The sequence below is a fragment of the Ochlerotatus camptorhynchus genome, unplaced genomic scaffold, assembly GCF_037179485.1.
Source record: "Ochlerotatus camptorhynchus isolate MF236.1 unplaced genomic scaffold, CSIRO-AGI_Acam_v1.1 ptg000443l, whole genome shotgun sequence".
Taxonomy (NCBI): domain Eukaryota; kingdom Metazoa; phylum Arthropoda; class Insecta; order Diptera; family Culicidae; genus Ochlerotatus; species Ochlerotatus camptorhynchus.
The window spans coordinates 4,636,660-4,653,422 of record NW_027040929.1 but is presented as its reverse complement, the minus strand read 5'-3'; the positions used below and the strand labels follow the sequence as shown (position 1 = coordinate 4,653,422).

General features: G+C 40.6%; 1 pseudogene; it reads right to left on the bottom strand.

The window, feature by feature from the left end:
• Nucleotides 1-2,048: 2,048 nt before the first annotated feature.
• On the bottom strand, nucleotides 2,049-2,821 carry LOC135711824 (uncharacterized; annotated as a pseudogene).
• Nucleotides 2,822-16,763: the final 13,942 nt, after the last annotated feature.

Below are 16,763 nucleotides of genomic sequence, written 5' to 3'. Positions count from 1 at the left end.
TTCTTTGGCATAAAATTATTCGTAATGGTCATGCGAATAAGAGTGTGTGAGAGTTCCACGATGTTAGGCTTTGATTCCCACTTCAGTCCAGTGAATTTTGCTTCAAAATAAAATTACCTACTGGTCTGCTGGGTGTTGTGTGTTGTATGCTGTCAAGAATCAGAGTAATATTAGAATTATTTAGAACAAATAAAATCTTTAAATTCTGGTACTGCACCAAAAAGTAAGGACTACATCGACTATTAGTTCAAAAAATCCATACCATCAAATTTCCTTGATTCTTTGCTTCTCATTCTTTTGAAAAAAAAAAGTTACAGATTTAAATACAATTCTAGCAATATTTTCTGCTGTTTTTTTACCAACATTTGGCTCAATTTTTGAAATGCCACGTAATAGATATTTGAACTTTTTGGGCACACCGTGTCAAAACTTTTCATTTTTTGCATGATTTTAGCAATGCTTGCAAGTTATTTGCTTTATATAATTTATTTAAACATGTAATTTATAACCATTCTAGTACTTCAAATAAATTCCAGGTGATCATACTGATCTATTTTTACAGGAGATTGGCACATCACTTTGATTTCAATAGCATTATGTTAAAAAGAGGATTTGTTTGGAGCATTCCAGATTTTTCCAGATTTTATATTTTAACTGGTCCAGATTTTTCTGAAAATGACCTGGCAACGCTGATGGGAACCGGCATTAACGAATACACGTAGCATATGGGATTGGGGACAAACTCTTATTGTAGGGTAATTTGAAGAGATAACTTCCTGGTGTCTTCTGAAAAGTTATTATACAGAAAATTTGCCACCTTTTGGGAACATTAAGCATCCGGAAAGTCACGAGTCTGATCCTCCGGAAGACCCGGAAAATCCGAAAAGTGGTCAATTCATGAAATTGATCTTATAGCTCTGTGGTTTTTTTTTTGAATCACTCATAGACATCTTATCAGAATGAATTCGAAGTTGTGACTGGAATATGGACACTGGAGACCACGGGTTGGACCTCCAGAAGATCCGGAATATCCGTAAAAGTGGTCCATTTATGAAGCTGATCCTAGAGCTCCGTGGTTTTTTTGAAACCACTCATAGACGTCTTAGCTGAATGAATTCAGAGTTGTGATCCAAATATGGACCCTGGACCCTGGACCCTGGTCCTCCTGAAGATCCGAAACATCCGTAAAAGTGGTCAATTCAAGAAACTGATGCTAGAGCGTCATGTTTTTTTTTACACCGCTTATCAGAATGAATTCGAAGTTGTGACCTGAATTTGGACCCAGGGGACCACGGAATGGTCCACCGGAAGATCCGGAACATGCGTAAAAGTGGTCAGTTCATGAAACTGATCCTAGAGCTCAGCGGATTTTTCTAAATCACTCCTAGACGTCTAATCAGAATTAATTCGGCGTTGTAACTGGAATATGGACACTAGAGACCACAGTATGGCCCTCCTGAAGATCCGGAACATCTGTAAAAGTGATCAATTCATGAAACTGATTCTAGAGCTTTATGTTTTCTTTTAAACCGTTCATGGACGTCTTATCAGAATGAATTTGAAGTTGTGACCTGAATATGGACCCAGGGGACCACGGAATGGTCCACCGGAAGATCCGGAGCATCCTTGGAAAATTCATGAAACTGATTCTAGAACTTCCTGGTTTTTTTCAAAACCGCTCATAGACGTCTTATCAGAATTAATTCGGAGTTGTGACCTGCAGATGGACCCAGGCAACCACGGGATTTGTCAATTCATGAAACTGATCCTAGAGCTTACCTTCAATGACGTAAAACTCCACTTTTTCATGTCATTTTTTTATTGTACCATGTCTCCCTCTGGACTAAGTATCCCCACCCTCGCCTGCATTAAGGTCTAGCTCAAAGGACTAATACATTAACATCTTGCCTGCCTAGATTTCAGAATTTATTGTTTAAAGAAAAATATAACAGGTAAGTTCAAACGATATAAGACGAACAAGCCTCGTTTATTATTGCTCATCTCCCTTCAGTTTCCAAAGGTGTTCAGTCAAGTCGTTTTGTAGCTGGTTATGAAGAAATGTATCCCAACTCTTTCTTATTCCAGAGTCTGGCAGGGTTTTTAATAATTTCAAATCGACTAGTTAGTACTCCAAAGTGCGTTCTACATCTTTTCTCGCGGATTCCTGCATTTCAGCGAAGTGCTATGTTGAAAAGAAACAATAAATTAAAAAATTAAATATTAGCAATGAAAATTTAACACCCATATTCTCGTTTTCGTTCGAACCCTTTTTCCACACAAAAAAATGGTATACGATTCGAACGAAAGCAAGAATATGTATATCTACATACCTTTCGGTTTATTGCCAACGGGTGATGGAATCGCTTGAACCAACGTGGACAATGGTGGATAAATTCCATCGGCCAGGTAGTGTCCTGTGTTGTAGATGTGACCGTTAATTACATACTCCACAGGAGGAGCTTTTCCACTGTAAATATCGGAAAACAACGTAAATTTTTGCATCTGGCTTTTGAATGAAATATTCGTTCCGCTCCAATGCTTTCGCAATACGCAAGAACAAACACCTACGCATATGAAAGCGTCTTCGGAACTGTTCGCTCGTATATACTGGTTCTTCTGCAAAATAGTCGTCGAATAGCCATTGAGCTCCTTCCTCCGCAAACCTGTTTATGTTTGGTCGTTTTCCAGGACGAGATCCTCTATGTTTTTCCTCTGATTCTGCTGCTGCCGTTGAAAGTGCATGAAACAATAGCTGCTGGGCGAATACAAGTTCGTCGAATTCATCGTCACTCGAGTCCACAAAAAATTTAGAATCATCCATTGCAATCAAAAATTCACTACACTTCAAGCTGAACAATGCATTAGGTCCTAAGTAACATTGACCGATTCTCTTCGTCGACTTTCTCTTTGTATCACCACGGTCATGTAAAAACATTCACAGCTATTTTCAGCACACGGATCGATAAAAAAGCATCTAATATGACAAACTCAACAAGCAACGGTTCTGTGCTCAAGTTATTAACGAAAGAGAAAGTCGACGAAGAGAATCGATCAATGCTACTTAGAACATAATGCAATTTTGAGCTTGAATTGTTATTATCGTTTGTTTTTACTACGATGCGAAGTAACTAGATTGACAACCACTGGTGTGGAAACAGAGAGATACTTTGGAAACCCTTTTATCAACGACCGGTGCAAAAATGGGTAGTTAAATATAATAGCAACGCCTTGCGTACTCATAAAAGACACACATTTACTTATGCACTGGTGCGCTTGGTCTTAGTAGGGGTTTTTTTTTTAATGTTCGTACCTATCCAACACACACAGCTCGTTCTTTAACGTTTTGAAGAATAAATATCTTACTAATTTATCAAAGTGATACCAAATCGTAATCAAATTAAAAAACAAGCCGTTAGGGGCCATACATTAATTATGTCACGCGAAATTGAGGCAAAATTAACCAATTACAGATTTCTACACGTCCCTCCTCCCTTAGCGCGTGACATAATTTGTACATCACCCCTTATATAAAGAAGAAAAATGTTTGTTTGTTTCAAGAATTTTCCCTTCTTTGCATCACACTAAGAGAAGAGGTGACAATACGGGGGCGAAAATGAACCACTTTTCTGTCAAACGTGAACCAGCTCCTGATTGGCCGATTTCATGTGCGTAAGATAGAGATAGAGATAGAAAAAGATAGAAATAGAGATAGAAATAAAAGAGGAAGAAGCCAATTGTCACCTCTTCCTCTTAAGTATCACAGCTCGTTCCTTAACGTATCCCATAATAACTATCTATTAGCTTTAACAAAGAGATACTTACTTGATACTTGATGGGCTACGAATCGCCAGGTTGATTCAACGCCGAACGAAGTACTCTTCTCCATTGGACTCGGTCCTGAGCCAATCGCTTCCAGTCGCCATGAACGTTTAGCGACCTGATGTCCTCCTCAACTGCAAATAGCCAACGTGTCCGAGGTCTACCCCGGAGTCGACGACCTCTACCGGGTTCTCTGCTGAATATAATATTTGCTTGTCGTTCTTCCGGCATCCGCACTACATGCCCAGCCCACCGTAGTCTGCCGTGTTTTATAAGCTTCACTATATCCGTACCGTTATACACTTGATACAACTCGTGATTCATGCGACGCCGCCAGATGCCATTCTCCTGTTTACCGCCGAGTATTGTTCGCAGCACCTTACGCTCGAAGACACCAAATGCTCTCCGGTCAGACTCTTTTAACGTCCACGATTCGTGGCCGTAGAGGGCTACCGGAAGTATCAGCGTCTTATACAGAGCGAATTTCGTTTTCGTTTGCAGGCTACGGGACTTCAGCTGGCTACGTAATCCGTAAAAGGCCCTGTTTGCAGCTGCAATACGTCTCTTCACCTCGCGGGTAACATCATTATCGCATGTCACTAGTGTTCCAAGATACACAAATTCTTCCACTACCTCAAATTGTTCACCATCTAACAACACTACACTACCAACACCACTATTGCTCCCACGCTGTCTACCGGCTACCATGTACTTCGTTTTGGTAGAACTTATCGTGAGCCCAATCCTCGCCGTCTCCCTCTTAAAAGGCACAAACGCCTCTTCCACTGCTCTACGGTCAATTCCGATGATATCGATGTCGTCCGCAAAGGCAAGGAGCATGTACGATCGTGTGATGATGGTACCGTTCCTCTGCACACCAGCTCTCCTAATCGCTCCTTCAAGAGCAATGTTGAACAGTAAGTTTGAAAGTGCATCACCCTGCTTCAATCCATCTAAGGTCACGAACGAGGTCGAAATCTCATCTGCAACCCTTACACTTGATTTCGATCCATCTAGCGTTGCGCGAATCAGTCTAATTAGTTTCGCCGGAAAACCATGTTCTAGCATAATCTGCCAAAGCTCATTTCTCTTCACTGAATCGTATGCTGCTTTGAAATCAATAAACAGATGGTGAGTCTGCAAGTTGTACTCCCGGAATTTAGCAAGGATTTGACGCAGGGTAAACATTTGATCCGTCGTTGATCGGCCCTCACGAAAACCAGCCTGGTATTCACCGACGAAGGACTCCTCAAGCGGTCTCAATCTGTTAAACAGAACGCGTGACAGTATTTTGTACGCCGAATTCAGAAGAGTTATTCCTCGATAATTGGCGCACTCGAGTCTGTGCCCTTTTTTGAATAATGGGCAAATGAGGCCATCCAACCAGCTAGCAGGCAGTTCTTCGTCCTCCCATATCTTCGTTAGAATACGGTGGATTGCTTGATGCAGCTGCTCACTTCCGTGTTTGAAAAGTTCGGCCGGGAGCACGTCCTTCCCAGCAGCCTTATTGTTTTTCAGCTCACGTATTGCCTTTTTAACCTCGTCTAGCGTTGGAGGCTCCACAGCTTGATCGTCGTCTGCGATGTTTACTCTGTTCCTCGAAACTCCCTCACTCTCTCCATTCAACAATGTCTCAAAATGTTCTTTCCACCTGGCAGCCACCATTGTTTTATCTGTCAGCAAATTCCCCTCAAGGTCATTGCACATGGCGGGAGATGGCGCTGTTTTACTCCGCACACCATTGACAGTCGCGTAGAACCTTCGCATATCGTTCTGTTCCATACTTTCTTGCGCCTCAGCAATCACGCGTTCTTCGTATTGCCTTTTCTTTCTGCGGTGGGTTCGTTTCTCAGCTGCCCTTGCTACCTTGTACCGCTCTCTGTTCAGCCGGGTACCAGACACTAACATCCGGCTTCTGGCAACGTTCTTCTCATCCGTCAACCTCTGGCACTCCTCATCAAACCAGCCATTACGTGGTCGTCTTTGAGCTGTACCTATCACTTCTTGTGCTGTTGTGTTCACCGCTCCGTGGATTGTGTTCCACAGATTGTTGAGGTCCTCGTTCACGTTGATTTCGCTAATCCGCTCATCAAGCTTCTGGCGGTACTCTGCAGCAACACCTTCTACTGACAAGCGATGGATATTGAAACGCATCGATCTCCGGTTCGTTGAATTCGTAACGGTCGATAGACGCGCCCGAATTTTTCAGACAACAAGATAATGATCTGAGTAAATGTTAGGCCCCCTAAAAGTCCTTACATCAATGACATCTGAGAAGTGCCGGCCATCCACCAACATGTGATCGATCTGGGTGCAAGTTTCGCCATTTGGGTGTCTCCAGGTGTGCTTTCGGATATTCTTGCGGGCAAAGTAGGTGCTACTGATGGCCATACCTCTAGCAGCGGCGAAGTTTATCAGTTTCAGGCCGTTATCATTGGTTACTGTATGTAGGCTCTCTGTACCAATGATTGGACGAAAGAAATCTTCCCTCCCGACCTGCGCATTTGCATCTCCGATTACAATCTTCACGTCGTGTTTTGGGCACTCATCATAAGTTTTATCGAGACTGTCATAAAAGGCGTCCTTCACGTCATCGGATTTATCGTTGGTTGGCGCATAGATGTTGATCAGGCTGTAGTTGAAGAATTTGCCCCGAATCCTTAATACACATATGCGGTCGCTTACCGGTCTCCACCGCATAACACGCTTCATCTGCTTCCCGATCACTATGAACCCTACTCCATGTTCTGCCCTATCGCCACCGCTGTGATAGATATGATACTTGAAGGAAGTGTTGGCGATGGGATCCACCGCCCGGAATTCACGTTCTCCGGATCTAGGCCACCGTACTTCCTGAATAGCAGCTACGCTCACATTCACTTTTTGCAGTTCACGAGCCAAAAGGCCCGCTCGTCCAGGTTCATTTAAGGTTCTGACATTCCAAGTACCGAGTTTCCATTCATTGTCCTTATTTCGTTGCCGGGTCGGTTGCCGAAAATTCCGTTCGTTGTTTTCTCTTTCTTCGTTTTTCTGAGTAATGTTGGGGGTTTCAGTATGCTACCTTACCGGGGTCGCGATACCTACATCATGTTGGTGGGGCTGCCACCTTAGGTGTAGCTGACGTGATACAGCATTTCTTATGCAGCCGCTCGCTCCGAGACAGACGCTGTTTGAGCCGCACTTCCATGGTGAACAGACGCTCGAGGGTCGCACCTCCTCACTTTGCTATCACCACGATCCGGATCCATGTTTTTATCGTGGTGACATTGCCCAGGCTACGCTACCAGCATCTTTTGCTGGCGGTCTTTGTCATCGGCTGACCCGTGGAAGCGTGAGGTAGGAACTTGTGAGGACCAGAGCTGTTGGGACAACACTCCTTCCAGTTTGTCGACTCACCATTTGTAGCCCTTAACAAAGAGATATCATTTTCTTTTCTTTGTATCACGGCTTGTTCCTCAATTTTATTACAATGAGATATCGCTTTGATAAATTAGTTAGATATTTACTCTTCAAAACGTTAAAGAACAAGCTGTCATACAAAGAAGGGAAAATTTTGCTTGTCGCAAGAAATTTTCCTTCTTTGAATCATAGTTCATTCTTTGACGTATAATTTGGTATGATCCATGGAGCTGATTGCATACAATGTGTTGGATAGGTACGAACGTTAAAAAAATCTCCATACAAACAAAGAAAAGATATCATGCGTTCCCACGTCATACATATTAGTCACATGGCGACTCCTTATAGGGCGAATCTAAAATTGTATGGAGCACGAAGAAATCAATGTGTGTTGAATAAAGACAATAGTTTGACTTTCGTTAAAACTACATGTAAAGGTCAAAAGCTCCTGAAATAGGATTACACCGATTACACCGATTTTAGGAGCTTGACCTTTACATTTTTGTTTTAAATAAAGTCAAACTATTGTCTTTATTCGAAACACATTAATTTGTTTATTGTGGTATTGTTCGATACAAGTAGTTAATCAGTGAAGATTTGCCGATTCGGGGAAATGGGACATTCGGGGAAATTATTTTCTAGGAACTGTTCCATTCGGGGAATTGTATTTCGGGTAAATGTTTTTCGAGGAAAAGTTACATTCGGGGAAAGTGTTTTCGGGGGACTGGTTTTCGGAGAAAAGTCGTACAATCATTGATGCACTTTAGGCCTTAAAAATCTACAAAACTTTTTAATCATTCAGGAATTTAGCTAAAAACAAAACATGCCCATTTTCGACACTGACAAATGGCTTCCTTTGAAGATTATTTTCATTTCGTGATAGTTATGAAATCTAATTTCGTCGTGTACGGTTGAGAATTCACAGCACTTGGAATGCTTACAGGATCATGAAATTCGATTAAATATGTTTATTTTGCAGTCCCTGTGAACAATCCAGGGCTGTATTTAATTTTATGTAGCCTTGTAGATGATTGGTTGCATAATGATGATCAATCTGCTACAGATAATCAGCTCCTCGCATTTATCAATTCGGCCACTTGGGCACCGTCCTGAACATCATTATGGTAAGATTACCAGTATAATTGAATCGAATTAAGTAAATCAGCTTATTAAGTGGACACAATTCATTACAACCTTGGCATTATCAAAGCATTCCTAATTACAGTTGTATTAATCCACATAGTCCTAGATGTAATATCACTTCTAATCAAAATGAAGTCTGAAACAAATTTGTAGTGAAAAATAAGACATATACGGTAAAAAAAATCAATTATTTTGAGTAAAAATCTAAAAAAGTGTTTAGTACTTAATTAACAAAAATACCCTTGTGCAGTATTTATGTTTGTTTTAAAATAAAATAATGTCCCAATATTGTCAGGCCCTCCACGCACCAGAGTTTTACCGTAAAACAATTCGATACAACCGTAATTCCAAATTATTCTCATTCACCTTCAAGATGAATATTCAAGATATACTTTAATGCAATAAGACTACTGTAAAGCACAAGGCTTTCTTAATACATTAGAAATGATTTTCAAAAGGAGGGCTGACAAAATTGGGAGGTTAATGTATACAGGTTGAACATGGAAAAATCCGAACACATTAAAAATGCTGCCATTGATGCATTTTGTGAGTTTTTTTTTTTTTTCAAAATTTAACTTAATACTAAGGCTGTGTTCCACTAGGTAAATTTTCACTGAAATTTTACATTTCGAAAATTAATTAAAATGTTCGAAAATCCCTCTGTTGTTGATCGACCGATTTTCGAGAAGGTTTCTGTCAAAATTGATTCCTTGTCTGTCCGAAATAAGACTGCTGGAATAGCAGATATATTTGAAAATTTTCCATCATCTTTCAAATTTAAGTGAAAATTCACCAAATGGAACACAGCCTAAGAGTGTATAGAATCACAGTAGGCATTGGTTGTCAGGAGATTTGTTTACTCATGGCTCCACCGGAGCAAGCACGTCACGATGCGATCCCGCATGGTTGAATGTAAAATCAAAAATAAGTCGAAATTCCACCAAATTTACCAGGAGGTGTGTCAATGGAAGAGACCACTGCCTTTTTGGAGCAGCATGAGATGGATTGCCTATTCTGGCTGGACTTGGTAAGCTGCCACTACTCAAATCAGGGTGCCTTCCATTAACTTTGGCTAAAAACAATGTTTTATGACATTATGGAATAATAAGATAGTATGAGGACAAGACAAGATTGCAAAATTTGTGTTTGACACATCAAATCTGCATATTTTGCTTTGACAGAGTCACAATGAGCGATTTTCTGATCGCCTCTTCGCGAAGAGTGAAGAGTTAAGAGTGGGTAAGATAAATGACAAAACCGCTTGTTGCGACTCTCATGTAGCTAAATTTGCAGGTATTATGTGTTAAACACAAACGTCACAGTCTTTTCTTGTTGCATACACAAACAAAATATTATCATAAAATCAATTTCCACCAAACAGTGCACAATGGGAAATTTTTCCAAAAAAAAAACTACAAGGGACAGCCCTATGGGGTTGTGCGCAATGGTGACAAACGTGGTCTTATATAATAAATCTTATTTGTTAACTGCAGCAGGAGCTTGTGATTTGTGGAGGAATAGGCATTTGAGTGGGGTTCTCTCTGTTTATACTCTTTAGTATGACGCGCTTGATATAGATGGCCCACAGTGACTCACGAAGAGCTGCTGATTCCGTTCAATAGCGGTGTGACTTCTTCCTCCTTTTATTGGCGCTCATGTGGGCTACAGCTCGCTGCTTGCAGGCAGCCTTTCGTTGTGTATGAGAGAACACCACCCCTCACCACGTGGTAATTGAATAAACACCGAATTTAACTTTGAAATCTGTGTTAAAGAAATCACTTTTCGCAGGCAATCCGTGTTAATTTTAAATATCATAACAACAGTTGCACATTCGTGCAATTTTCAATACTGACTTTTTGAAAAATGATAAAGTCTTAATTTTAACAGATTTGTAGAAAAAAAAAATCCTATCGATTGGCGTATTAAGAACTAAAATCCATCGTTTCTTGATCAAAATCAGACCATTTTCACGCCGCGAACGACTTTGGTTTTTGAAATTGCACCCCCAATGTTGCCTTCAAGAACATGGTATGTTAGAGTTCACCTTCTAGGTGATTCTAGGAACGGATGGAATTCAACTTTGAAATCTGTGTTAGGGAAATCGCATTTCGCAAGCAATCGGTGATAATTTTAATTATCATAGTAACAGTTGCACATTCGTGCAATTTTTAAAAGTAACATTTTGAAAAATGATTAAGTCTTAAATTTATTAGATGCGTAGGAATATTAATGATCGATTGATGAAAATTATTAAAATTTTTTTTTTTTTTCCTTTGGTTTGTTTTTTCCGTCGATCTTGTTTTCCGTGCTGAGCACCAATGCTACCGACGTGCCAGGAAGGCAGCTCCCACACCTGGACCCTACCTATCGACCCATCAACTCATGAACCGGGGACCAACGGCTTTACTTCCCATCCGAAGGAAGGCGTGATCAGAGATGTTATGCCTCAGAACATCCCGGCGGCGCCGACTGGGATTGAACCCAGGCCTGCTGGGGTGAGAGGTAATTATTAAAATTGGTCAAGGAGCAGCTGAGTTATTAACGTTCAAAATCTGTCATAATTTTGTTACAATGGAACATGTAACAAAATTATGACAGATTTTGAACGTTAATAAGTTAAGTTTTCACAAAGTGTACCCCCATATACAAATCACAGACGTAGTCCTACGTCAAATTGCATTAAATTCAATTTCTTAAAACGCCGCTGGATATGATAGGATATTTAAACATCAAAAGTTAGTTTTTTTTTTACTAAAAATCAAATGTCTAGGTGGTTGTGCACGGCACGAATCATTTTGGGGTGGTTTGAGGCAAAAATAAAGAATTTTACCCTATTTTTTAGGCACTAAATTGTGTTTTAGTCGATTATTAAGTAAAATGTCAATTGATTTTAATAAAACCAGTTTCATTTCGAAGCTTAGATTGTCCTTCATAGGCGTATGTTTTAAATTTGTCTCAAACTACCGGAACATTATTCAGGCCGTGCACGACCACCTAGGGATTCGATTTCTTGTCAAAAAGTTATCTTTTTATGAATAAATATCCCATCCCAGTGGCATTTTGGTATATTGAATTAAATGCCTTTTTTTGACAAAAAAAAAACCCATTGTGCAGGGGTACAGCGAAAATGGCGTCACAGTGGTTCCGAACGAAATGAATCTGGCCAATACTCCGGAACTAAGGCCGATTGGGGAATACTGGTTAATTGTGAACCACATACTGAAAAAAGGGTGGAACGGCAATTGACCTGCAGGATTTCAAGCGAAAATGGAATTCGGCAGCCAAACAAGTGGGAACAGGGCTCTTGCAAAATATGATGGGCCGTATATGAATAAAAGATCGAGCAATGGCCTACGGTAAGATGTATAGCTGTTACATTTTTTTTTCCTTGGTTTTGTTTTCCGTCGATCTTGTTTTCCGTGCTGAGCACCAATGCTACCGACGCCAGGAAGGCAGCTCCCACACCTGGACCCTACCTATCGACCCATCAACTCATGAACCGGGGACCAACGGCTTTACTTCCCTTCCGAAGGAAGGCGTGATCAGAGATGTTATGCCTCAGAACATCCCGGCGGCGCCGACTGGGATTGAACCCAGGCCTGCTGGGGTGAGAGGTAATCACGCTTACCACTACACCACCGGCGCCGCTTAGCTGTTACATTGAACTATAAAAAATAAAACGCTGCAAGATTTTCGTGTTCGGATCTTTTTGTTCTCAATTTTATGTTAAAATTATGCGTAAATATTGGGGAGCTGATAATTTATTGTCACGCGCAAGCGTGCAGCTAAAATTTAATTACAATAAACTTTTTGAAAAATAACGGGCTGCGATATTTTTCCTAGCTATTAAGTATCTTCGCCGTTTTCTTAAATGTACATATACACCATCACCCGTGTGCTGGCTATTTTTTAGCTCTGAACGATGGTTTTGCAAAAAATGTACATTTGCCACCACTGCTCGTGACTTTAGCATGAGAGGTATGGATGTTAATCACTACGCTGGGGCCGTCTAGAGTTTGTTTTAGTTGTTGTAGTTAACTATAAAACCACAACACAATTGTTTCTTGATATTATGTATGAAAATACCGTTTCAGGCAATTTTAGATGTTTGAAGTTGGTTCCTGTAGTCAATAAAGAAGCATCTATAAAGCAAAACCATGCTGGAGGCGGCTGGGTTCGATTTCCGGTCCATTCTAGGATTTTAAGGATGAAAAATGTCTCAACTTCACTAGGCATAGAGTATGTAGTTCCCAAACAACACGTAAGTTCTATATCAGTTAATCAAACCTTTATACAACTCAATTTGGTTGTAAAGAAGTTTACTCAACATAATTGCATGAAGATTGATACTTGTCGCACCATTGTACAAATTTAAAATGAAAATGGTACAGGCTTCGGAAGCTCTCACTTACCAACTACGGAAGTGTATCTAGAACACACAGGGCCGGCGAGAAAGTCCCAGTAATGACATAATAATAATAATAAGTATTAGTACAAGACACTGAAGAAGTCTGCACATTGTAGACGAAATACGCGTATCTGTCAAGGATAAGCAAATAAAGTAGTGGCATTAAATGGAAAATACTAATCCTTCGCTCTCTCTCTCTCATTATACAGGTATTCCACTAAGACGCCCACATTCATCAGGACATAATAATGCCAAAGAAGAAGAAGTTGGCATCTATTCAATGTTTATCCTCGAGATAAGAATAGCATAAATCACTCGTGCTCAACTTTTTGGCTCAGCTCTGGTACTTCTTCGGTCCCAAGCTAATCGAGGCACCCCTCGAAACATAGGAAAATCCACGAACCCCTCATTTTATCTGTCAAACTTTCATAGCGAATCAAAACAATCATAGTGTAGTACTAGAATTTCGACTAGAATGGGGTACGTTAATCGATTTGCTCGAGACCAATAGGCTAGTCAAGTAGTGAGCCAATTTAAAATCGTTAGTTTCCACCGGTTGATATTACTTAGCTAGCTCAAAAAATTGCAATGCCTTCAATAATAAATAATGAACGAATATTTATTTAAAAAAAAAATCATTTTACAGTTATTCAGAGTAATATCCTGAATAGTATTGATTTATAAGCCGGATAATTCACCATTTTTCCAATTAGATAGTTCCCCACACTAAACGAGGGCAAAAACAAAATCCCAACGAATGACGTAACTTTCGCATTGACCCATAGAGGCGCATATACCGGCCTGTCAGTAACCTCTTTCACCCTCGCCATTTCGCGATCCCACGGAACTTCGCACATCGTTAGGAACTGGCCAGCCCATCCACAGTGATCAGCAGCGATCGAGCGAGTTGACTAATGATGCTGCAAAACTGCGAAGAATCTCTTTCAGACTTCCAGGAGAGCCAACCATATCGACAACACTGCACGCACCATCACCACCACACGGAGAGAATCAGCGCGCGCGCCGATTTTGGCTTCTTCAAACTAGCTTCGAAGCACGCAGCAGCAGAGAAGAAACGAGCCTCGCAACGTTCTTAGAAAGGCTCCTACTAGCACACCACAAGCTCCATTGATGATGCTGGATGGCGCAGGGAACACGATCTCTCCCAATCCGGAGGAAAACGTGGCAACGTTGGTAAAGCCCGAAAAAGCATTCTCGCAGCTCGTTTAGCTCTCCTCTGACTCTGGATGATGGCTCTTATTGGCTTTAGGGTTGGTTGGACCCAGAGATGTGTGCTAACGAGGCGAATGGATATTTGTTTAGATTGCTGCATTTTTCGGGTAGAATTCCTGGCGTTTTGGAAACGAAAGGGTACCAAAACAAAAAGGCAAGAGTATAAAAAAAATTGACTACACCATGAAACGGGTGTGAGAAAGGGAGCGGAGGCATGATGATGAGGAGAAAAATCTGTTCACTCACGTTCTTCGCTGGATATTTCCATATGAGCAGTTTGAACGCCAAAAGTGGACTTTTGGGGTATTCAGGTTGAACGGTTCTCATTACAGGCTGGGTTGTAGGTTTTCGAACAGGCCGATCATTAATTTTCTGTGACACCTTCCAAGACCTTGTATCCGAATTTCTTTTCCCTACCATGTAGAACCCGCTCAATGTCGAATATCCTCGTCGAGAGAAGCACACACGAATACACAACAAAAAAATCCACTCTCTTGGCAGAGGAAAATTATACAATCTCGTTTTCAACACAAACCATATATTATATGTTATTTTACAATTTATGGTTAGCAATTATATAAACATACACACAACAGCGCGTTAGGAGCGATAGCGAACGCAGCCCAGCCCGCAGACGAGTGTCCCGGGGTAGTGTCAGTGCTAAAAAGTGGCCTCAGCAAGAATTGGGAATTGACCACGCACTGAGGCCCGCTGCGCTACGCTGGTGTGGTTGAGGATGATCCGTTCGTTGGTTGGAGCCAGAAGGAGGAAACGGGAATCCGGCTGACCTGGACTTTGGCGTGTTGTTGTGAACAAGATGAGAGCTGGAAGAAAGGAGAATAAATTGGATGTAAGAAGCATCCTCTTTCCACCCAAAAACAAGAGGTCCAAAAGGCAGTTGAATATATATGAGATTATAAATACATGCTGTGGAGGTTGCAGCTCGCAGCAGTCATCGCGTGATCATCATCATCGGGGACCGCAGCGTTCCAATGGAGCAAGATATGCACGATCATTGTGCTCTGGTGCTCTCCGGCGGTGGTGGTGGGATGACCAGCAGCTTTGACGCGTTAGGTCAATGCTAAGGGCGCCAAAGAGCCGTTTTTGCGGAGGCGTAAAAGTGCTCTTCTCTCGACAGGGAGTCACCGGTGAGTGTCAACCCGAGACAGCTACCGGCTGTGGCTTCTCAATTGATGAATAATGACTGCAAACTGTAGTCTCTTTTCAATGGTAACCATGAAGAATGGCAACAACTACGATCAATGAGTTGTTTCGGTGGTTGACCGCAATAATCCACACCACGACCGCTTTTTGTGCTAAAATTAATCTGAATTCTTATGTGCTTAAGTTGAAACATTACGGACAAATAGTTTCAATTTGGAATATGTGTTCAACAAATCATAAATCATAAATAAAAATTAACGTTTGTTTAATATCTCTGAAAAAAGATTGCAGTTGGAAGCAATCATGTTGGTAAATCTAGCGAGTCTTCAGTATCTACGTGATCATTTATTTAAAACCTAATGCGATCATAAAATCACTACAAGCGAGATCTGCTGTACTGGACAGCCCTAGTCAGCGGCGTAGCGTGATTCGGTGACACCCGAGCGGATGGTTTGTTTATTTGTCGTCATTCAGTGTAGACTGTTTTACAATAGTGCTGTTGCCTTACATGCCATTTTAAAACAAACGTTTTATTTGAAATTGTCAATAAATGTAGACTGCATATAAAAATATCTATGAAATAAAAATTGTTCTAACTTAACGAGATGCAAGAAATCGAAATTAATTGACATGCAAGTATTTTTTAATGTGAAATTCCCGGCTCTAAGTAAAGTTATTATTAGTTAAAATTAAAAATAAAGAAACAAACCGTGGATTTTGTGCAAAATATAGCTTAAAATATTCAAACGTAAATATTTTCAATTTTCGCGAGTATTTTTCTTTCAGTGTACATTGCTTTATTTTTTTTCTAGTTATAGTATACTTTGTCCTTTGACGAAGTTTCAAAAAATATCTTTTGAATGTAAACATTTTGGAAAAAAAAACTTCTTCTGAAGGAGACCCTCCTTCCCAAAACATGACCAAGTAGACTGATGCAAAATTTTCGCTCCACAGTGCTCAGACGGTTCCAAATCGGGTCCTGATTAGTATCTCAAAATTTAAACTTGTTCAGTAAGAAACTGACTTGGCACAAATATTTGAAGTTAATTTGGACATTAGTATGCGTAATTGAACTTTGTTGTTCATATACATCTATCAATCCATCATATCGCTCTGCTATAAAAAAAATGATAACTGCGCTTGTAGAAAACCTCCTCAGCTACAACTTTGTTTAAAACCACTTTTCAATAACATGAAAGGAACAACAGTTATTAATGATTCAAGTCACTGTGTTCAGCAGGCAACATTCGTGTTTCTAGCGCGTAGAATAGAGCACAAAAATCAAGGCTACTATGCTACACTATAGAATACAGTGTTTCCCACAAAACAGGTACTTGATCATGTCATAAGATTATAATTTATTAAACATAGTAGTTAGCGTCTTCTAATTTTCAAACAACAGACTTAAAAAGTGGTCATTTTATACGATCGATGAGGAGATGAAAGAATAGAGTTGATAGTTCCGTTAGAGTACGGCGGGGAAAATTGTACATAGAGAGTAGAAAGCAAGCAAAGGTCAATTTTGAGGAAGTCACGAATCGGGTTGATCATCTCTCTCTACCAAACTTCTCAGCTGGAGAGGGATTGTGAGGGGTAG